This window comes from Pinus tabuliformis, chromosome 7 (genome assembly GCF_031772625.1).
Source record: "Pinus tabuliformis cultivar Carrire ecotype Pingquan chromosome 7, CPIR1, whole genome shotgun sequence".
Classification (NCBI taxonomy): Eukaryota; Viridiplantae; Streptophyta; class Pinopsida; order Pinales; family Pinaceae; genus Pinus; species Pinus tabuliformis.
In genome coordinates, this window is record NC_142293.1 from 625843130 (window position 1) to 625867029 (window position 23900).

The 23900-nt window shown below is 40.8% G+C and overlaps 1 pseudogene across 1 annotated transcript in view; it reads right to left on the minus strand.

Moving 5' to 3' along the window:
• Positions 1-23900, minus strand: part of LOC149248994 (uncharacterized) — a 194160-nt pseudogene that overhangs the window by 160580 nt on the left and 9680 nt on the right. Inside the window, exon 2 of the transcript XR_016266718.1 lies at positions 6863-7244. The product of XR_016266718.1 is annotated as an uncharacterized LOC149248994 (transcript). The remainder of the gene's footprint in view (positions 1-6862; positions 7245-23900) is intronic.

The window sequence follows — 23900 nt, forward strand, 5'->3', positions numbered from 1 at the left end:
ATGAAATTTTCTTTAAACATGGAAACTATTGGGAAATTTTGCATGTGCTACTCATGGATAATGAATGAAGAATGTTCTTACAAGATTTTGTTGCATTTTGCATCATTGAAACTCCGTCAACAATTGTCATCGAAGTATAAATATCTAGAAGTGTTGTATAGTTGCTTCAATAGGGAAAGCGAAGTTGCTTCTAGGTCTTCCTTGAAGGGCGAGTTGCCATATCAAGATTATCTTTAACTCCAATTCTCCCAATTGCTAGACACTGGTCATAAATCCTTGGTGATCACTCTTATAACTTGATAAATCATATTTCTTTTTACCTCTTTTTCACATCTTTTCTTCGTCCCTTTAAGGATAAGGAGGCCTCTCTAGGGCTCGATGCGAAATCCATTAGAGGGAGAAATTTTAAATTTCATCTGGACAGAACTCTTCCTTAGTGTCTCCTCTAGCAATCCTCAAGTTTTGGTGGAATTCCTATGGTGGAATTCCCAGGAATTTGATGTAGCCAGCCATCTCTAAAAGGTAACCCTAGAAGTTAATCCTTCAACTTGGGGATTTCATTAAAGTCATTTGCCTTAGTCTGTTAGTTTTTGTAGCATCAGACTAGTGTTCTAGTCTCGACTTTAGTCAAAGAGGCTAAGAAACATAAGATCTCCAGAACCCAGAAAAAGTTTCGGAAGAAAACACCCAAAGACATCTCAATTAATTTAATTGGTCGATAATTAAAAAATGCCCAAGTCTAACTTAGGAAAATCGATTAATTAAAGGGAATTAATTGAGAAAAGTGAGAATGCTCTAGAAACTCACACGGATTGAGTTTGAGATGATCTTAGTTTTGATGGGGATCTAATCATGGTTGTTGGTTCACCAACAAGAGATTATAAGAACAGGATGTTGGGATGGAGATAAACACATCGAGTGGGCAAGTGATCTAATCAAATCGAATTTCCCAAAGCGCAGAGATTTAGTCAGGAAGAGAATTCGAGCTAGAGATTAGTAGTAGAGGTTGAGAAGCAACAGCAGGGTGACCTAGTGGAGATTTCTAGTGTCAGAAGAGTCGACCAAAGGAGGTCGGAATTATTCCGCAGGAGGTTGTGCAGGGGCCTGCACAAAACCTCATTGAGGTAATTTGATTTTGCTAGAGAGGAGGTCGATTCAGGTGTCGGAGGCCAAAATAATTTTCCATAGGTCAGAGAATCACTTCTAGAGGCAACAACAGACAGGATGTCTGATTCAGAGGTGGGTCCAGGCAGTGCGAGTTACAAGTTACGCAGAGGCCTATGCAAAGGTATTCTGAAGCTAGTTTCAGTGAGCAGTTTGTTGTCAGATTGCTTGTGGAGAAGGGAAATTTTCCCTTAATAATTTTGCCAGTAATTTCTTTGGAGAGGATTGTCAGTTTGGCATCCAAATTGTACTCAGAATTTTTGTTGTTGCATAATAATAATAAAACCCTCATTTGTTGCACCAGTTTTCCCACATTGGGTTTTTCTAGGAACAATTGTCCAAAATAACAGTGTCAGTTTTATTATGTGTGCGTGCTCTATTTTCTCAGTTCCTGTTTTATTTTCCATAGTATTTTCATGGTGAAGAAATTGTAGTGTGATTTATTCGTTATTTTGCCATAACAAAATAAACTGCATAATTAATCAGTTAGAAGAATAAATTCCAATTGTTGCATTTCAAGGAATTTTCACATGGTATCAAAGTAGCTTTGATTAGATCAGGAACTCAGTAGCGAAAGGGAGAGAATTCCGCAATTCAAAGGGAGATTTGAGCGAATTTCTTCCAAATCTACGTAGAGGGCCAGCTAGGCAGTTCGAATTGTTGGGAAGAAGGATTTGATTTCCAATTGTAGTTCCAGGAAATGTTCGAATAGCCCAATAGTAGTTCCAGTAGGCGGTGGTGTTGCCGAGAAGCAGTTCTGATGAGCAGATCAGTATTTTTGTTAAGAAGATCTAGACGCAATTGGTTTGCAACAGTTTTTTGCAATAGCATAATCAGCGCTAGGAGGAAGAAAAAAGCACATAAAGAGAGGAATTTCCATAATTTCTCAGAGGGTTTCCAGATCCAGTTTTACAGGAGGAGATCTGTGATTTCCAGTCGCAGGAGGGTCATAGCAGTTTTGCCAGTCAGCCAGTGCAAGCTTTAGAAGTGGCAGATCGTGTGCTAGATTCCGAAGAAGGACGTCCAAAAGGTTGAGTGACTTGTCCAGTTGCGGTAGCAGGCAATGTGAGTACTGGAGAAGGGCATCCAAAGGCAAGCAATAGAAGATCTACACATTTCCAAAGGGTGTGCGAGTAGCAGAAAGAAGGTTGAGCAGTAAAGAGAAGGAGATTTCCAAATATATTCTCCAGTTATTTGAGTTTCACAAATTTTGCAGCTTTCTAGAGAAGGCCATACGAGATTGCTAAAAAAGGTCGTACAAGTTAGCCATAACGCAAATCTATAAGCAGTAGATTGACTTCCAGTTGTCGAGGACAGGTGTCAGAGGAAGTGCGAGTTGCAAAGCGAAGCAGTTTCCCAATAAGGGTCAAGGCTCGATAGGAGATAGTGGGGCACCAAATCCAAGTGAAGGTGGAGCTTGATACTTCAACGTTGTTGATTTTTGGGTAGCATCAGATGTGCTCTAGCTCCGAAATTTTGTGGAGGGGCTAGAACACATGAGATCTCCAAGACCCAAAAATCGTTTGGAGAAATTCCACCCAGAGTGCATGTTATTCAAATAATTAATTATTTTTAATGGTGCCTAAGTTAAAACTTAGGAAATTAAAATAATTAAAGTGAATTAATGTAAATATGGGTGAGAAGCTTCTAAGTGACAAGGATCAAGTCTAATTTAATCTTAGTCGTTGATTAGAGATTAGATCACGATCGTTGATTTCTCAACAGGAAAAGTATAAAGGAAGGCTTGGGGTCAGTTGGAGAATGCACACAGAAAGAACAGCACTTGAGCTAGATCGAAATTTTGGGGCGTGGTTTGTTGAGAATTTCGGAGTAAGTTTCTAATGCAGAGAGGGGCAGTTCGGCAGCAAGACTCTCATCCAAGGTTGAGAATACATAACAGAGAGGCAGTGCAGCACCAAGGAGAGACAACACAGCTCCAGGAGGGTGACACAAAAGCTGGAGGGCTAACGCAGTCACGCAGAGGCAGTGTTGGGGTTTCTGTGAGGTAGATTGAGCATCAATTCAACAAAACGATTTTTGAGTCGAGAAGGCTCACCCGGAGGGTGACGCAACTCCTAGAGGAGGTGACGCAGTCCCAGCGCAGAGATGGGAGCAGCCATCGCTGCACAACACTGGGGACAACGCAGTGACCTGTGGGGTTCGATCATCCAGTTGTTGGATCCGCCAAAATATCTATCTTCGGATAGAGGTACTTTTGTCAAGTTTATTCTCTGTTGGGTGAGTCGGATTTGGCACCCTAGTTGTATTCAGAAATCCGCATAATAATAAAACCCTCATATTTGCTGCACCGATTTTCCCACACTGGGTTTTTCCAGGGACGTTTAGTCCAAAAATAAGTGTTTCCTTTGTGTGGTTGTCTCATTTATTTTTTCAGTACTTGATTTGTATATTAGTGTAGGCTGCAATGTATTTGCATTAATATTTTCTGAATAATTCTGAAAATAACTTGTTAAAATGAAGAACACAAGTAGGTAATGCAAATCAGTTTACAGCAGTAGGATTTTTGATTTGTAAGATTCAGAAATTTTCACAAGCGTGTCAAGATGGGCAGGGTTCAGTGCAGATGGAGTAATGAGATCAGTTAGATCAATTCCAGTTGTTGCAACAGGACCATCACCTTTTCTACAGGAGCCCACAGTATCACAGTAGCAGGATTTAGTGTCAGCAGAGCCAGTTGCAATCAATACACATGAGACAGTGGCAGAGCTAGTTGTAGTGACATGGGTAGTGTGAATTTCCCAATTGAATATGCAGGCGCAATTCCAATTAGAATATTCCTAACGCAAAGCTACACAATCTAGTTTGCAGTGCAAGAGGATAGTGTGAGCTGCCAGGAGGGAGCAAAACGATTTCCCAAAGGGAGATCGAAACGCAGAGGGAGTCTAGCTTCAAAGAAAGCAACCCTATGGAAGCCAGCACTTCAAGATCTGGGGAGATCAAACTCATTATTGCAGTAGTTGCAGTAACAGTGCAAAGATAGCAGCAGAGAAATCGCAGCAGCAGTATGAGTAGATCAGAGTTCGAAGTTACAGAAATTTAGTTAGGGTCCATTAGAGAGCAACAACAGTTGCAGTTTACTCATATAGATTATTACCCTTGCTATAGGGGCCCACAGATTTCAATAGCAGATGGATTAGTGCTCAGCATGGCGCAGTCAAATCTTGAGGGACAGTGGCAAAACTAGTTACAATCAGTTATTGAGGGGCGCAGAAGCAGTTAGGGTGCAAAAAATTACTCAGTAGACAATGCAGAGCCAGTACAGGGACATAGTTGATTCAGAGATTGGTTCTTAGTTGCAGTAGTTGTAGCAGCATCACCATGAGATAAGTTGCAGTGCGGCGCAGTGTTGGCAGCAGTACAAATTGGTACAGTGCAGTATCAGCAGCAACGCAAATGCAGGGTGGATCAGCTACAAAGTGGCAGTTGAATCAAAGTATGCGTAGTGGCTTGGTGGGCAGTGGCAGATTGTCACAGATGTCAGACATCAGTGGTGTGAGGGAAGATGTTACAAGAGAAAACGAAACACCTTCCTCGCTACAAGGGAGTTTTAGTTTTTGTAGCATGAAACAAGTGTTCTAGTCTCAACTTTGGTTAGAGAGGCTAAGAAACACAAGATCTCCAGAACCTAGAAAAAAATTTGGAAGAAAACACCCAGAGACAACTCAATTAAATTAATTGATCGATAATTAAAAAATGATTAAGTCTAACTTGGGAAAATCTATTAATTAAAGGGAATTAATTGAGAAAAGTGAGAATGTTGTAGAAACTCACACGGATTGAGTTTGAGATGATCTTAGTCGTTGATGGGGATCTAATCATGGTCGTTGGTTTACCAACGAGAGATTATAAGAACAGGATGTTGGGATGGAGATAGACACATCCAGTGGGTGAGTGATCTAGGTAGATTGAATTTCCTAGACGACAAAGATTCAGTCGAGAATTTGAGCTAGATCTCAGTTGCATAGGTTGAGGAGCAGCAGCAGGGTGATCCGGTGGAGTTTTCAAGTGCTGGAAAAATCCACCAAAGGAGGTCGAAATTATTCCATAGGAGGTAGTGCAGGGGCCTACGCAAAACCTCATTGAGGCACTTTGATTTTGCTGTAGAGGAGGTCAATTCAGATGTCGGAGGTCAGGATAATTTTCCAAAGGGCCGGAGAATCACTTCCAGAGGCAACGACAAGAAGGACCTAATTTAGAGGCAATTCCGGGTAGTGCGAGTGAGAGACCTGCGCAGAGGTATTCTAGGGCCAATTTCAGTGAGCAGTTTGTTGTCGAATTGCTTGTGGAGAAGGGGAAAATTCCCTTAATAATTTTGCTAGTAATTTCTTTGGAGAGGATTGTCAATTTGGCATCCAGATTGTACTCAGAAGTTTTTTTGCTGCATAATAATAATAAAACCCGCATTTGTTGCATCGGTTTTCCCACATTAGGTTTTTCCAGAGACAATTGTCCAAAATAATAGTCAATTTTATTGTTTGTGTTCTCTATTTTCTCAGTTCCTGTTTTATTTTCTGTAGTATTTTTATGGTGAAGAAATTGCAATGTGATTTATTCATTATTTTGTTGTAACAAAATAAATTGCATAATTAATCAGTTCGAAGAATAAATTCCAATTGCTACATTTCAAGGAATTTTCACATAGTACTTGTTCGAGTAGATCATTAATTGCTTTTTCTCTTGTCTACCTTGACCTTGGATGAACTTTTTTCTTGCTAAACATCCCAACCCTAGGTCTCATGTAGCCTTCTTTTTAAGGGGTTTTTTGGGGAAAGTCTTAGTAGCTTCTCCCAAAGCTCACAGTATTGTTGAACCTTTCCATTGAATGAGCCACCTTACCTCACTCGAAGCCTATCATAGGCATATCTATCACAAGTGAGAAATACTGGGACCCCTTCCATTGGTGGAAATCCAAGAAGAGAAGGGGACTTAGGCTGTGGTGACAATGGGCCTCTGTCCCAGGGTGTTGTTGTGCCCTTTAGCTTTTGCCTCTTTACAAGGTTTGCTAATTTGTGCAGCAACAAGCCCTAGAGCCAAGCTCCAACAGTTTGCGGTCATCTTCCAATCACCATTTGTGAGCACTTCCAATCAGCAGAAGACATCAACTTCTAGCCAAATTTGGAAATGCTCCTGTAATTGCTAAGCATTTGTGTTGAGTTTCAGAATTGGTGGTCAACCTTAAACCACCATTTAGTAGAAGACTTCAGTTTCTACTAGACATTGTGTTTGAGGTCACCCAAAACTACCAGATTCAAATAGAAAACTCAGCTATTGGTACCTGCCCTAATTTCACTGTTTGGATTCACAAGAACCCCTTCGGATTAAGGGGGGAACGTTAGACCCTTGATCCATCAAGGTTATGGTGTGGAATATGAATGGTCATCAGGAGTCCAAGAGTATTTAAATTTTAAATGAGTATCATATTAATGAAAAGATAACTCACGCTTATCTTTATTCCTAGTCTGCAGTCCAACAATGTGCAATGCACCTAATTCTGTACTTTGAATCTGTACTTTGAATGTCTTTCTATAATATATTGCTGAGGTTTCGCAAATAGAATGATGCATATAATTGATGGAGCACACAATAAAACAATACATTAAATGGACAAGTTGTCAGGGTAGAAGGTGTAAATGAACAAAATAAAATGAAACAAAGTGAGTCCCGCATATATCATTACCACATCAAGTGGCACAAAGTAAACACCAGAAATAAGAGATGAAACCATCCCTGCGGCAGCATTCGCTATTGTTGTACGTGTTGCTTCTGGTATGTCCATGTTTTCTGTAGATTTCAAAACAGAGTCCTTTGCCATCTCCAAGCTAGTTAGACAAACCACTCTGCCAGGTAAAGATCCTATTGCAGATGTACCATATCCTCGAAAAAGACCAGGAATTCCATCATTCCTCAATATATTTCTGAAAACAAGAAGACCATTTGTTTGAGCAAACCCAGCTCCAGAAACCTGAATTCTTGTCTTTACAACAGCTATAGGATGCAGCAAGGCGGACTGAACAGAAAAAAGAACTGCTCCAATAACATGAAATCTTGTCTTGTCTAACCTGCAAAATAACATAATGTATGCAGCGTCACACAGTCACCATATCTGTAATAACTATTTAGAAAACTCAAATTGGCTTCCAAGAGTCTATTTAATATAAATGTGTTGCAATCAAACAACTGTTATATGATTCAGTAGGTACAATAAATTAAGTGCTAATCTTCAGGAATCACAGGGAACTTTGTGTCCACCAAGAAAGCAGTTAAACTCTGAAATCACCATTGCAACACAGGACTAAAGGTTGCTTTCACAAGGCTCATACAGTCCTAAAGCCGCTGACAAGGGTAAGTTGACAGAAGGAATTTGGGCATCTTTCAGATCATTTGGAACACTAAAAGTTATGATGTATTAACATTTATAATAAACTAGAGATTTTAACCAATATCAAAGATTTGATCAACTGCAAATCTAGGGTAGAAAGCATCTTAGGTTTAGATTTTCTAACCTAAGTAGGCAGTCCAGACTCTATCATAACCAGCACTCAACTTAATTTTTCATGACAAAACCCTATTCCAATCTTTCAATCTTCCTCATATCTCAACTCTAGACAAATCCTTGAAAAGAAAAAAAGACCATGTTAAAGTACAGTTAAACTGTACTAATGAAACTCAGACACAAAAAGGGTATATTTTCATTTGTTCTACTTTTGAGACATCATCTTTGGTGTTTAGTTATATCCAATCTATATGCATAATTCCATACATAAGCTATCAAGGTGTTACAACTCATATAGTATGAGGTTTCACATTGTAATTTTCATCACATCGAACTTCTCTTCGTGAGAGTGGATTATTTGATGGAAGTCTTTGGTGCAGGAGATTCACATCTCTCTATGGTGGATGGTCATCTAGTGGATGTTGATTTGGGGTAGCATAGGATGTGCTCTAGCCACGAAAATTGGTGGAGAGGCTAAAGCACATGAGATCTCCAATACCCAGAAATGGTTTGGGCAGATTCTAAACAGTTTGGAATATATTAAAATAATTAATATTTTTAATGGAGTCCCTAAGTCTAAACTTAGGGAAAATAAAATATTAATGTGAATTAATATAAAACTGTGATAGAAGGGTCCAAAAGTCAGGGATCAAACCAGATCTAATCTTAGCCGTTGATTAGGGACTTAATCTCGGCTGTTGATTTGTCAACGAGAAAAGTATAAGAGGAGGCTTGAGGGTCACTTGAAGAACACAGCAAGAGATCAAGATTTCGACTTTCTGGGGCTGGGTTTGCTGAGAAAGTTGAGAGAGTGATCAGAGTTGCTGCTGAGGGGTAGTGGATACAGAAGCAGAGAGGCGGAGATAGCACCGGGAGGATCAGCGCAGTAGATGGAGAGGGGGACGCAGAAGGGTTCACGCAGAGCCAGCCAGGAGTTGTGCAATGCCTCAGAGGGCCAGAGGACTGACGCAGTGCCTCCAGAGACTAACGCAAACCAAGCCAGAGTGACATTGGGCTAACGTTGGGCCAGAGAGAGGCTGACGCAGTCCCTAGAGGTTGACGCTAGGGTTTCGTGGGGCAAATTGGAGCTGTGGAGCTGCCGGAGTGTTTATCCAGGGTTTCAGCCGGAATATCTGCTTCTGAGTAGAGAGGTACTACTACCGAGATTTTTCTCTGTTGGGTGAGCCAGATTTGGCACCCAGATTGTATTCTAAAACTGCTTAATAAATCAAACCCTCAGATAGCTACACCGGTTTTCCCGCATTGGGTTTTTCCGGGGACATTAGTCCAAAAACAACGGTGTCACTTGTGTGCTTGTTTTTGTTTCCTTCAGTTGATGATCTGTAATGTGTTGAGCATGTACTTGTATTTATTTCCAGTATTTACATGGTAAATAACTTGTTAATTAACAGAACAAGTAGGTAGGAATAAATCAGTAAAGTACATGAAGGGTTTCTAACGGATAGACTTAGAAATTCCAACATGGTATCAGAGCGTGGTTGTAGATCACAGGAGAATTGAGGACATCAGCTAAGCAGAGCAACAACAGCAGAAAACAGCTATCCCGAGTGACAGAAGTTGTTCCTAGTATAGCAGCAAGGAAGGGGTGACGCAGTGCCTACGTCATCAAGATTGAGCCAAGAAGAGGCAGTGTAGAGACTGAGGGAGGCAAAGACAGGCTCATGCAGAGGCTAGGAGGGCTGACACAGTTGGCTAAGGAAGTTGATTTGCCGGTGTCGGGATTGCGCAGAGCCTAGAAGCTCTAACCTTCAGTTTGTTGGGGTTTAGGAGGTTGTGGGTAAGTTGCAGAGTAGAGTTGGTGGGGTACTATAGTCAGAACAGTGCCTAACAAGGCAAGGCCAAGGAGGAGGGAGTTGCTACCGAGGATTTCTAACCGAGAAATCCAGATCAGTGGTGCAGCTACACTAACGATCAGAGTAGGGGCATCTCGACATTGGCAGAAGTGTTACCAGGAGGGAAATCGAGGCTTAGAGGGAGTCACACTAAGAACTTCCAGGAGGGAAGTAAAGGAGCAGCGAGATGGCAGTGAACGGGGTAACAGACCAGGACAAACTAGATGGAGTCTCAAACTTCTTAGTTTGGAAGACCAAAATCCTATCCGTTCTAGATAGGAATCGTGTCAAGCACTTCGCCTTGAGGACGATAGCTATCCCAGTTGACCCAGCTCATAACAAGTACGAGGAGGAAATGGTGAGGGTCAAGAGCATCATTCTTGACAGGGTCAAGGACCACGTAGTACCACATATTGCCAAAAAATAAATGGAAAATGAGATGTGGGAGGCCCTAAAGAAATTGTACCAACGTACTTCTGTGCAGAGAAGGATGTTACTAGAAAATCAGTTGTGATCATACCAGATGCAGAAGGGAGAACAGATCGACCCCTTCCTCGGTCGATTGAAGGAGATCTGGGATCAGCTGACTTCCATAGGGGCCACACCGAATCAAGAATTGATGGTGAGAACAGCCCTGAACGCAGTGTCAGAAGACTGAGAGGTGTTTGTCCAAAGCATACTAGGCAGGGCAACCCTTCTAGATTGGGAGGAAATGTGGGTTGCTCTTCGCCAAGAAGAGATCAGAAGCCTGAGTAAGGCGGGAATCAGCGGCAAGGGGATCAGAATCAAGGAGGAGGAGGAGGTGGATGTTGCCCTAGCATCTGAGGGAAAGCAGGAGAAACGGAAGAAGAAGGACCTCTCCATGGTCAAATGCTTCCACTGTCGGGAGCTGGGTCATTATGCGACCTAGTGTCCAAGGAAGAAGAGCAAGAGAGAGGCCTCTGAGACCAAAGGCTGCGCCAACAAGGGCAGAGAAGGAAGAGGAGACAGACGATGATTGTGCCATGAGTGCACACACGCCACTTGAGCAGAAGTGGGGAGACATCGAGTTGTAGTCAGACGAGCTACAGGCGATGAGGGGCAGGATCCTCGAGGTACCCAGCCTCTTGTATTAGACCTTGCTATGACAACCCCGAAGAGGAGTAGCAGTACAAGCGATGTCAATAGTGACAGATGCGGATGAAGCGACATAGGGAGCTACAGTGCAAGATTCCTAGGACAGCGTGAGGCAACGGTGCGAGATGCGCGGGAGTGTTGCACCAGTGCAAGATGGCACAGAGAGGTGTGCAACGATGCAAGATGCATGGAGTTGTTGCAGCAGCGCAGAGGTCAAAGAGGGAGCACTTGTCAGCGACAAAGGGAGTTTCAGCATCGAGGGTGTCTCTAGCCTGACAGAGATGTCAAAGTTGGGAGATCAGTTACTTACTTCTCAGTAACTGAGTTGCAGTGTAGATGCAATAGTGGTAGTGGCAGGGCCATGGGCAGCAGCACGGATGCAAAGGGAGTTGCAGTACGGATGCAGCGGTGGCAGTGACAGGGCCATGGTTGGCAGTACAGGATGCAGCAGTGCAGATGATGGGCAGCAGGCCTAGCATCAGCACAGGGACCGATGCCGAATGATCAGGGTGATACTCAATGAGGAGTATTGTTAGAGCACAGTTCTCGCTAAGAGGGAGTGCTAATTTGGGGTAGCATCAGATGTGGTCTAGCCACGAAAATTGGTGGAGAGGCTAAAGCACATGAGATCTCCAATACCCAGAAATGGTTTGGGCAAATTCTAAAGAGTTTGGGATATATTAAAATAATTAATATTTTTAATGGAGTCCCTAAGTCACTTGGGGAAAATAAAATATTAATGTGAATTAATATAAAACTGTGTTAGAAGGGTCCAAAAGTCATGGATCAAGCCAGATCTAATCTTAGTCGTTGATTAGGGACTTAATCTCGGCTGTTGATTTGTCAACGAGAAAAGTATAAGAGGAGGCTTGAGGGTCACTTGGAGAACAAATCAAGAGATCAAGATTTGGACTTTCTGGGGTTGGGTTTGCTGAGAAAGTTGAGAGAATGATCAGAGTTGCAGCTGAGGGGCAGTGAATACAGAAGCAGAGAGGCAGAGATAGCACCGGGAGGATCAGCGCAATAGCCGGAGAGAGGGACGCAGAAGCAGCCAAGGGTTCACGCAAAGCCAGCCAGGGCTCACGCAGAGGCAGCCAGGAGCTGCACAGTGCCTCAGAGGGCCAGCGTGGGTGACGCAGAGGGCCAGAGGACTGACGCAGTGCCTCCAGAGGCTGACACAAGCCAAGCCAGAGTGACGTTGGATTACCACTGGGCCAGAGAGAGGCTGATGCAGTCCCTAGAGGCTGACGCTGGGGTTTCGTGGGGCATATTGGAGATGTGGAGCTGTCGGAGTGTTTATCTGGGGTTTCAACCAGAATATCTGCTTCCAAGTAGAGAGGTACTAATGCCGAGATTTTTCTCTGTTGGGTGAGCCGGATTTGGCATCTAGATTGTATTCTGAAACCGCTTAATAAATCAAACCCTCAGATAGTTGCACCAGTTTTCCCGCATTAGGTTTTTCCGGGGACATTAGTCCAAAAACAACGGTGTCACTTGTGTGCTTGTTTCTATTTCCTTCAATTGATGATCTGTAATGTGTTGAGCATGTACTTGTATTTATTTCCAGTATTTACATGGTAAATAACTTGTTAATTAACAGAACAAGTAGGTAGGAATAAATCAGTAAAGTACATGAAGGGTTTCTAATGGATAGACTTAGAAATTCCAATAGTGGTTTGTTGTTAGTCTGATACCTTTGCTTGATGAATAACTCTCTTGACATGTGGATGCTTGCTACATCATGTTATACTTTTTGGAGCATCCTAGTGTCAATGTATGATGGTGTTATGATGGTGCTACGATATTGGTTTGTCACTAGGAGGGGGTGTTCTACATTGTTCCCTTTTGTCGAATGTATGGTTGGGACTGATTCGATGTATCACTAGGAGTTGATACCTTTCTGCGTTCATTTTCCTATGCTATTTGATTGAATGTCTGATACACTTTTCCATGATGGGATTTCCCCGGGTAATATAACTTAATAACATAACATCGCTAGACATCACTTTGGAGGGATGTGTAATTGATGATGTTAGTACCCTTGTCTTGCATCATTGCCTAAAGTTTGAGTTATGGGGGGTACTACATGGGCCCTCAAGCTGATTTACCCCTTTCTAAGGTTTAATGATGTATTAAAGGATGTATTGGCTCCTTGGCAGTGGTGCACCCTAAGTTCATGCCTACAATGATACTATTGTTTTATTATTATCTCAGTACTGCTGTGGGGCTTTGCTAGGGAGTATTAACTTATTTTGCATGGTACAAAATTTTGATGGAGCACACCCCCCTCACTGGCACCACGGTGTCCCCCTATGGGATTTGAAACTGGATGGAGGGGATAACATTCCAGTGAGACAACCACCCCATCATCCCACGAGGAGATGACCCTTGTAGTAATATTACAGAAGCCTTGCTAGTTGCCTCAAGGGATATGCCAAAATGGTATTGTAAACTTTCCTAGCCATAGCTTGATTATGAAAGAAATCAATTATATTATCTCCTGCTGCCAGCCATGTTAATCAACCGATTCATCCTCCATTGAGGTCTTTCCTAAGCAAGGAGATCGTGTCTCTCAATTCCAAATCTTCCAACTCAAACAAGGATTCTTCTTGAAAAGCTTGAGAGAAGGGGCCATCCCCTTGGACTTGGAAATTCATTGGGTTCCTTGTTGACTTGGTGAGTGGATAGAGTTGTTGACTCCTCTTCACTAGATATATCCACTTGCACAAGTTTTGACGAGTTGTAACCACCTTGAAGCATATTTTATTATTTATTGGGGAGGTGGTTGCATATTGGAGAAAGCAGAGAACATTCAATTTTGGGAAGTTGTTGAAGGTTCTAAGACATTTGACCAAGCCTTGCATGTAGAGTGTCCTAATTTAGTTCACAAATGTGAAGAGGTTAGCACTCTTTTTTAGGGCACACTTATGGGTTAGTTGAGCATTGGTTATTATATTTTTTTTACTCTTTATTTGCCTATTGTACAAGGGTTGTTCTGCATTGAAAGTTGTGCTTGGAGTATGTTAGAAGGGTGGCCTTGCCCTAGTGATTATATTTGACATGTGGTCAACCATTTCTATTCTTTGTGGAGCGCTTAGCTTGCACATGCGTTGGTTGACCATAGGATTACTAACCTTGGGATTCACACATGTGGTGGACTTATTCGTGGATGAATATTGTTGCACACATATTCATGCACCTTGAGACCACATTTTCTCCTTTGAGAATTGGTTGAAGAGTGTTCTACTAGAAAGAATATTATATTATTTTCTTCACTCATGCATCTTGGAGGGTGCACTAGATAACATCTTCTAGGTAGACCATGGAGCACACTCTCCTATGTCATAGAGTATTTCAATATATTCTTCAGCGTGCATCCTAAAGGGTGCACTTCATGTGGCATTATTTTAATATGGATTTTTGGATTGAGGTGGTCCCAAGGTACTCTCTCCTAGGGTGTATGGAGCATTTTAATGTTTTCTTGAGGGGATGTGTAACCTAGGAGGCTTTAAACCCTAGGCATTGACCTCGGAGGAGTTACTGCACGCATTTTACTTAGTTTATTCTATTGTGTTAAACACACACCAAAAAATAGACCAATTTGATAAATCGTGTGATTGCATATTACTGACAAGATGTACATACAAGATTGAAAATCCGTGAAGAGCATGGGGTTTTGACTATGGTGACAGTGGACCACTACCCCATTGTTGTCTTTTGGTCTAGTTTATGCCTTGTGGGGCTTCCCTCTCCAAAGCCTGATAGATTTTGTGGCAACACAAACTTCACCGCAGACTTATTATTCTGTTGGTAGTAAGGGCAGGTCTAGGGATCAATCTTGGGCACCTCCTGGATCCCCAAGAAACTCAAATTAAAAAATCATCCTACATTTCTTCCAAGATTGTAATATGTCTCCTTGTCCCTCAACGAAATGCAAACAATAATAGGTAGGCAAGTTTCAAGACAAACAAAAGGGCATTTGTTTACATTCATACTGAAGCTGCCATTTGACTTAAGTGAAGAGTTTACTACGAACTAACGATCGCAAGTTCAATTCTCAATGAACCTCTAAATCCACGTTTGTTTTAGGGAATTTGAGTTCTAGAGAGAATGAAACAGATAGCCACATTTCTCTTCAATGATATGGACAACCACAAATCAATATCCGCCATAGAGGTCGACGACTGAAAACCTGAAACCTCTTATCTTTAAGCAATCTGCGCTCTGCAATCTAGATGAGGTTGAGGGTGTCTTTTGTCTAGCATATAAGTGAAGGTTTCAACTCCCTAGTTTTCATCAAAAGGTCAAGGGATCAAATCATGGGGGTCACACTTTCTCATGCTAGTTATATTTTGAAACCTAATGGCGAGCTTGCAGATGTAAAAAAACTTGCTAATGCTTTCAACAGAAAACAGTGAACTTGTGGAAACAGCGATGTTTTCTCAATGTATCCACAATTATTTTTGGCCTATTTGCGTGCAATACAATTACGGCAAAGAAATTAAGCTTTCAATCATCCACAACTCAAAATATAATGCAATTGGAAGAAAATATGAATGTGCACCCTACTACGCTCAACTCTTGCCAACAACACAATCTACGACAATAACAAACTAAGTGTGACAAGAGCATTAGGGTTCTGAATACTCATACGTTCGCTCCATGTTCACCACACTAGCAAAGGAGCATTACGTTGCCTGTGTGTAGATATAAGTCTGACAAGCCAGAATGGTAAAGAGACAAGTCTGAGAATGCCCATTCCTTTTTTGTTTTGATACTGTGGGCAAAGAATGGCAGAGGTGTTACCTCTAGGCTAGCAAAATCTTAGCAGCACTACACATGAAGATTCACTCTAAAATGCTCAGATTGACAGAGAAGCAAATCTAACTGGCTTTTAGGAAGTGAGGGGCCCTAAGCTAGGCCACAAAACTAGTGGCTCAAGCTATCAAGTAGGGCAGGTATATGTAATGTTCCAACTTGAAAATTTATAGCAACAAATAGAGGCATATACAAGGGAATAGTAACCATAGACAATTATTGTGCATGCATAGCAAACACCAAGAAATAAAGGCGGAACATCTGGGCCATTTTATCAATATTGATAAAACATGAATACAATGATAGAACAATGGAACCTAGGACTGCTTATGCAAGCAATGCAAACCCCAGGCAAAAGACTGAAGATCCAAGTGCTGGAAAAGCTCCCCACAAAATCTGCACACTGCTCAAAAATCCTGTCAATTACTGCTAGGATGGAACTAGAATTTTGCCCTCAATATTGCTCAGATCAATCTGAAAATGTAGCTGTGAGCTCCTCTCCTAAAACTCAGAAAAGGTTTGGCTCAACTCCAAGTCAAAACTGAAACCACCAAGTGATGCAAACTTCTCAGTTAAGCAGCAATACGCTCTACTATAAGAATGTAGGATTTTGGCTCGAACACTGCACGGAAAATTCTGTAAATTAGCTAGAACCTCCTCTCAATAAACACACGAAAAACTCAGAAAGTGTTTGGACTAAATCCAACGTGCCCTGGTGACCCCAAGAAATGCGTATGGCTCTAACTAGCTAGAAAAACGCCCTATAGAAAGAATTCTGCTATAGAAATCTAATCAATTCCTAGAAAATCTCCTCCAACCCCTGCAAGTCACAAACCTCCTTATTTCTCCTTAGCCCGAACTCCCTAAATCGCCCTGTCAAAATGTTTGCGCAGTAGCTGTCCAGAAACCTTTGCGCAAGCCTTAAAATAGATAAATTTGGCCCTCCAAAATGCAGCAATGTCATCCCTACAAATCACCAAGGAAAAACTCGTCCTCCCTATGGATAAATCTCTGCAAATTCTCCAGCCAAAACTCCATTGTTTGCTAGCTTCTCTCAGCCCTTCGAAATTCCTTTTGCGCCCTAAGAGAAGCACGCACCAGCTAGAAATAGTCTGTAATGTAGCTCTTAAAGAAGCCCTGATATGGACTCCTTCTTACTCTCCTAGGGTGACACTCAAAGTTCACCAAAGGTAGAGGTGGAATTTCCGCTTAGAAATTCCTTGTGTTGAACAGCATGGTTGTCTTGGCTAAGCAGCGCAAGAGAACTAATGTTGAAATTGTAAAATGACCAAAAGATACCAAAAGTGAGGCCCCCTAGCTCTATTTATAATTTGTCGGCCTTTTCTCCCCTTGTGGTCCCCACTCTCTCTCTCTTCTAATTCGCACTTCCTTCTCTTTTCTCTCTCCTCCAAGAGTGAGTTCCCTCCTTGGGTCGAATTTCTCTCTCTTGTGGCCCCCACATTCCACTAGAGCTGCAATTTTCCTTTTATCTCCTAAATCCCAATGTCGAAAATGTCTCCTCTTTCCAAAATTGTCTCTAATGCGGAAAAATCAAAATTAGGGACATGACAATATACCCCTACTCTAATATTGTGTTAAATGCACACCAAAAAAATAGACCAGTTTGATAAATCGTGTGATTGCATATTACTCACAAAATGTACATATAAATACATTTTTTTATTGACCCTTGGTTTTCATATTCCAAAAGGTCTCTTGGATTTCTATGACTATTGGCCTTCACTTGAGGCTTTTCGCCTTCCATACAAGTGATTGTGCCAAATTTACATAACCCCAAGGATTATGTTTCCAAATGTTAATTTAGCAACTCAGTGACAAATTCCCTCCATTGAACAATCTTCCTCATCAAGGAAGACCCCTCCTAGCCCTTGGAAGAATTTAATTTGATTGAGACAAATATATTTTTAATATGGAAACCATCATGTGCACAAAAAGACAAGTCAGCCCAAAAGAGAAAATGGACACCCTTGGATGGCTATAAACACAAGTCAAGTGACTCTCATTTGGAGATCATCAATCATATTTCTTCCTTTGGTTTGGCTCACACAGGTCTGAAGTTGGTTCACAAAAGTTTGTTCGCACAGTTTGAAATAGTAGGGTTCGAAGCTCACACGTGTGATTAGGGTTTTTGGTTCGCAGCGACAGGGATGCCATGGGATATTTTCAGTTACAGTCCCACGCACACAAACCTCTGCGTGCAGCTCGAACGTTTCAACTGCACGTATATCTCTCTCTCCGTGCAGCTGGAAACTAGGGTTACATTTGACAGTTGATTGCAAATTTCGTCGATTGACCACAGATGTTGACAATTGACTGCAGGCTTTTGAATCATGGTTTTGATTATTAGTATTGTTGGGTTCATCTCTTGGATGTTGTTTAGTTGATTTTGCTAGATAGTTTTGTGGTTGAAGATTTGGATCACTGTACTCTCTCTTTGTTGAACATTTTATGACAATTTAATAAGAAAAAGAATTTGAAAGGGTTTTCCCCTTTGTGGGGTTTTGCCCTGGTCTCCGACCAATCTTGGTGTCTCAATGTGTGAGTGTTTTTCTTCTATTGTTCCTTTATGTTCCACTGCATTATTGATGATATCGTTCTTTCTACATAATTGCATATGATGTAATGATGTTATAATGTTGGGGGGGGGTGAATTAAATGTGTAAATGATGAAATGCAATTATCTAAAGCAAAGAACAATATAGCCCTAACGAAAATTAACATGGTATCAGAGTTGGGTTGAATAAAAGTCATTGAAGATCATCCCTATGAAGACACCATTGATGGAAACAAGATAATATCGAGGAGACCTAAAAGAAGGCTAGGGTTCAAAGGAAACACTAGGCAATCTGGTTATTAGGGTTTGGAAGAAACCCTGGAATATGATAAGGGCTTGAGTTTTTGAGAGGTTGTTCTAGCACTTGTGACAAATTTAGGGTAACCCTAGTTGGGCTAACCTGAGTTAGGCCTACTTGTTGATGAAGTCAATGGAAATATTGAAGGCAACATTGTTACATGGTTAATGGATAGTACTAAATTTAGGGTAACCCTAGTTGGGCTAACCTGAGTTAGGCCTACTTGTTGATGAAGTCAATGGAAATATTGAAGGCAACATTGTTACATGGATAATGGATAGTACTAACTCTTGGAGGTTGGTTCAAGAGGGAGATGATCATTTTTCATTAAAGATAAGTACCTTTTAGATTTATGTTATTTCTTTGTGATATTAGACTTATTGTTTTGATTATTGCTTATACTTCTTGCATGAATATTTGAGTATGTGAATACTTCTAACCTCTAGATGAGATGTGAAAAGCAGATCCTTCTTGAGGATCATCTAAGGTGCAAGAAAAGAGAGCTAGTGCAGGAAGAGAAGAGTTGGTGCTGGAAAAGGAAAGAAGTACCTGAGGAAAGTTTTTGAAAGTTTTCAAAGTAGCATCCGGAAATTACAATATGCAAATACTACAGCTACCAAAGACAAAGAAGTGTTAGAAGTTGCAAAGTAACATGAATACTACAAGGTATGTGTAAGTTGCAATATTAGATGGCAAGGTAAGCCCTAAGGTATGATGAAAATATCATCTTCATAAATGATTCGTACATGCATATGAAAGTAAGTTTGATTTCTGGCACATGTGATATATTGGTGCTCTTGATATTTGGCAAGCATCTTACATTTTAGACATGGTGGATTTCCTAATCTCGTAAAGAAGGCTAGATACATTGATTTTGATATATGGTAACTTGATAATATTGTTAATGCTTATGATGAGCATGGTAACCCTAATGATAAAAGTGTGATAATAAGGTTGATACTAAGAATCTTCTTGTTAGGTTTTGATAAGCTTTGTAAATTTGTCAATGTGGTAAAATTGGATGCCCTGACTTGATGATTGAATAATGTGATAAAGAAGTGATGTTGTGATTATGTTCTTTGAAGTATGATGATACACTTGTCAGTTGCCCTAATTATATGACACTAACCCTTGATGAATTTTTTAAGCCATGTTTATATATATCAATGAAGTAGTTAATGTTGACTACGATGCATATATGTCTGAGTCTGATATAGTTTGATTTCATGAGCTGAGATTTTTATTGATGCATGACACTTTTATGATAGATAGGTTATTGTCTCGATTGAAGATGATTTCCATTTGGAGGGAGACACTCTCCATGAGATCCCAAAACCTATTATTATTTGCAGTCAATATATATAGAAGACTCTTGATTGTTGAAGTAAGATTTTTGGACATGAATAGATGATCATATGATGTTATTGAAGTTATGATATGAACAGAGAGGATTTCTCCTAGTCTAAGCCCTAGCCACTGGGAGAAAAGCTTAAGAGTATGATTATAGACCTCCCAGTCGCACAGAAGAAGGCCTATGGATGTGGCTAGGCCTGTAGGTCACAAAAATAGAAAATCTTATGCACAAAACCAGGGGCATACCAGGAGTATGACAAACCCATAGACATGGAGTAGATGATAGAAAGTTCTATGAGTAGGGAAATTTGAGAATTAGTGAGATCTACTCAATATTTGACTTATTACAAAGAAAGTGAATGACTTAACTAATCTTGTGTTTACAGGGGTCTGTACTATGTATATCAGCATGTTATTTATTTGATCATTGAAGCTAACATGATTGTAAATGATTACTCCTTAGTATGCAATGATTTCATTCTAGCTGTTGTAGAAATATCAAAAACTCATATGACTTGTCCTTGATAAATGCATTTACAATTAGTGGCAGAAATGACTCATATTATGATCATATGGATGGCTTGATGAAGTTTGATATTGCTTGGGAAATGACAATTGTTGTTATGATAATAGACAAGGTTGGAACCTAGTACTTGGGGGCTTGGATTGAAAAGTTTAACAGTGATATTGGCAAAAAAAATCATGGTTATGATATTAGTTTTGGTTTGGCATTTAAGTCTTGATAAGTAGACTTGGTTTATTTGATTGCATAGTATTGATTTATTTGAAGCTTGATATATTGGTTTGGTCAATGTTATGTTTGCAAAAAGCATTGTGTGGTTTGAAGCAAGCTTCCCAAGCCTAGTATGTCTACATTGACAGTTACCTAGTAAAGCCTGGAAGATGTGTCGATTTGAACCTCTACTTTAAAGTGGTCCAAGGTATGCTTTTGATTTTGGTTTTATATGTTGACGATCTATTCTTGACAGGTAATAAGCCTTTGATGATCAAAGTAAGAGGGAGTTGGCCTCTGAGTTCGAGACGAAGGATATTGGCATGATGCATTACTTTCTGGGATTAGAAGTTTGGAAAAGACCTGGAGAGATTTCCCTTTCTCAAGGGAAATATGCCATGATGCTATTGGAAAGGTTTGGAAAGACGGAATGCAAACCCTTGGACACCCCAATGAAATTGAATTTCAAGAAATTATGCAGAGACATTGTTGGACCTGACTTGGCAAACTCCTCTGAGTATCGATAGTTGATTGAGGCATTGATGTTCCTTGAGAACACCCGTCTGGTATATGCTATGCAGTAAACACCTTGAGTGCAAATTGAGTTGTCATCGAGCACATTTTGAAATAATCTACATCGGACGATTAATCTTGGTCTCGATTGCATGAAAACCCTAACACTGACTAGGCTAGATACGTTATTGATAAAAAGAGCACGTTTGGGTGTTGCTTTAGTTTGGGATCTACCATGATATTTTAGATGAGATAGAAGTTTGTAGCCTTAAGCACGACCAAGGTTGAATACATTGTTGCTAGCATGGCTCGTTGTGGGATAGTTTGGTTGAGAAATCTCTTTGGAGAGTTGTTTGAGGAAGTTTTGAACACGACAGTGATACATTACAGAGTGGGATCCGATTGGCAAAAAAATCCCATATATTGTTGGGATTGAGATATCTTCATGCATTGAGACAGTACTTATGAGACAAGCTTAGGCTTGTGGTTGTTGCCTCCGTGAGAGTGAGGATGAATAAAGTATCATTTTATGACATGTATTTTCTCTAACATAATATTTGATTTGGTGATTTGTATGAACAGGAAAACAAAGACTGTTGCTCGAAATAATTGCATAAAGCAATATGATTATTATTTGAGCCAGTACCAGATATGAGTATGTTGATATACAGAGAGCAGCATGGATTGATGGATGTGACCCTCCTTAGTAAGGGTCTGAGTTGATCGAGGACATTGAGCTAACTCTTCCCCCTTGTCTGAGCTCCGAGGGTGAGAAATTGAGTCGTACAGCTCCTGAGGTTGAGGGATCTCTGGACAATAGGGTATCGCACCCATCTGTCACCCATAGGGTGGAAGACGTATGCTCCCCTATCTTGGTCTATGCAGAGTATACCCTGATTGGCATTTGTCTTTCCCATCCATCTGGCCAATGGGTGTTGGTTGCTTGAGTTAGGCATGATCCTTACTATTTATGGTAAGTGGCATCTCGCTCAAGCTAGAGATATAGGTGTTCTACCACATGACACTTGAGGGTCACTGATGGAAAGATCAGAAGGCAATAGGATGGACGAGATATCATATCTCACCTATTGCTCGACACAGGGTGGAAGACGTATGCTCCCCTATGAGATAAATTGGGGTGAGAGTGTTCCATAAGACCTTCCCCACTGTCATGGACATGAGGAGAGTGTCCCATAAGACCTTCCTCATTGTCATTTGATTCTGAGTGGTAGCATTGGCTCCCTGATGACAAGGTTCTCAGGTTGTAGAATTGAGCTCCCCGCTGGCAGTGATTTCGGGTGGTAGCAGTGGCTCCCCGATGGATAGAGGGTGGTAGCTTGGTCTCCCCTCTGATGTCAAATTCTTCTTCTTTTAGATTCGAGAGTGTTCAGCATATGAGAAGAGATAATATGAGCATATATGAGCAGAGATGAGCAAAGCGGACATTTGTTGACGAGATATATAAGATGGGTCATATGTTGTAGTCAGTGATTTCTCCTTAGTTGAGAGGGAGTGCTAATTTGGCAACTCAGGGAAAAAATCCCTCCATTGGACTATCTTCCTCATCAAGGAAGACCCCTCCTAGCCCTTGGAAGAATTTAATTTGATTGAGAAAAATATATTTTTAATATGGAAACCCTCATGTGCACAAAAACACAAGTCGGCCAAAAAGAGAAAATGGACACACTTGGATGGCTATAAATACAAGTCCAGTGACCCTCATCTAGAGATCATCAATCATTCTTCTTTCTTTGGTTTGACTCACACAAGCCTAAAGTTTGTTCGTGGAAGTTCGTTCGCGCAGGTCTGAAATTGTAAGGTTTGAAGCTCGCATGTGTGATTTGGGTTTTTGGTTCGCAGCCACAGGGACGCCACAAGATATTTTTGACTACATCCGCACACACGCAAGCCCCTGCGTACTTCGCGCAGGTCTGAAATTGTAAGGTTCGAAGCTCGCATGTGTGATTTGGGTTTTTGGTTCGCAGCCACAGGGACGCCACAAGATATTTTTGACTACATCCGCACACACGCAAGCCCCTGCGTGCGGCTGGAACGTTTCAGCCGCACGCATGTCTCTCTCTCCATGCGACTGGAAACTAGGGTTTCATTTGACAGTTGACCGTAGATTCCGTCAGTTGACCGCAAATGTTGACAGTTGATCGCAAGCATCTGAATTATGGTTTTGATTATCAGTATTGTTGGGTTCATCTCTTGGATATTGTTTAGTTGATTTTGCTAGATAGTTTTGCAGTCGAAGATCTGGATCATTGTACTCTCTCTTTGTTGAACATTTTATGACAATCTAATAAGAAGAAGAATTTGAAAGGGTTTTCCCCCTTGTGGGGTTTTTCCCTGGTCTCCGACCAATCCTGGTGTCTCTATGTGTGAATTTTTTTCTTCTATTGTTCCTTTATGTTCTACTACATTGTTGATGATATTTTTCTTTCTACATAATTGCATATGATGTAATGATGTTATAATGTTGTGGGGTGAATTAAATGTGTAAATGATGAAATGCAATTATCTAAAGAAAAGAATAATATAGCCCTAGGGAAAATTAATACCAAAAATTGGAAGGCACATAATTGAGACATTATTTTATGATTTGGAGCACTTACATGGTCAACCACTCATTTAGAGGAGACACCTAACCTCCTTATACAATTTTTTAATGTTGTTGCCTAACCACTAGTTATTTTATTATTGTTTGACCTGTATCACAAATTGGCCAATGGCTATGTATGAGAGCATTATTATATTGTTTTCCTTGTAGATAAGGATGTATTTAGATAACCCTATGTCTATTTTATTGTTTTTTCTTGGAAAAGAGAGTGGATCTCAACAACTCTTTCCTATTCCTAGAAGGTAAGTTGTTGAGAAGGATATTTTAACGTTACTCCTTAGAGAACTAATGGATCTAGGAAACAATTACTTGTTCACTATTAGAGAGATGAGACTCCTAT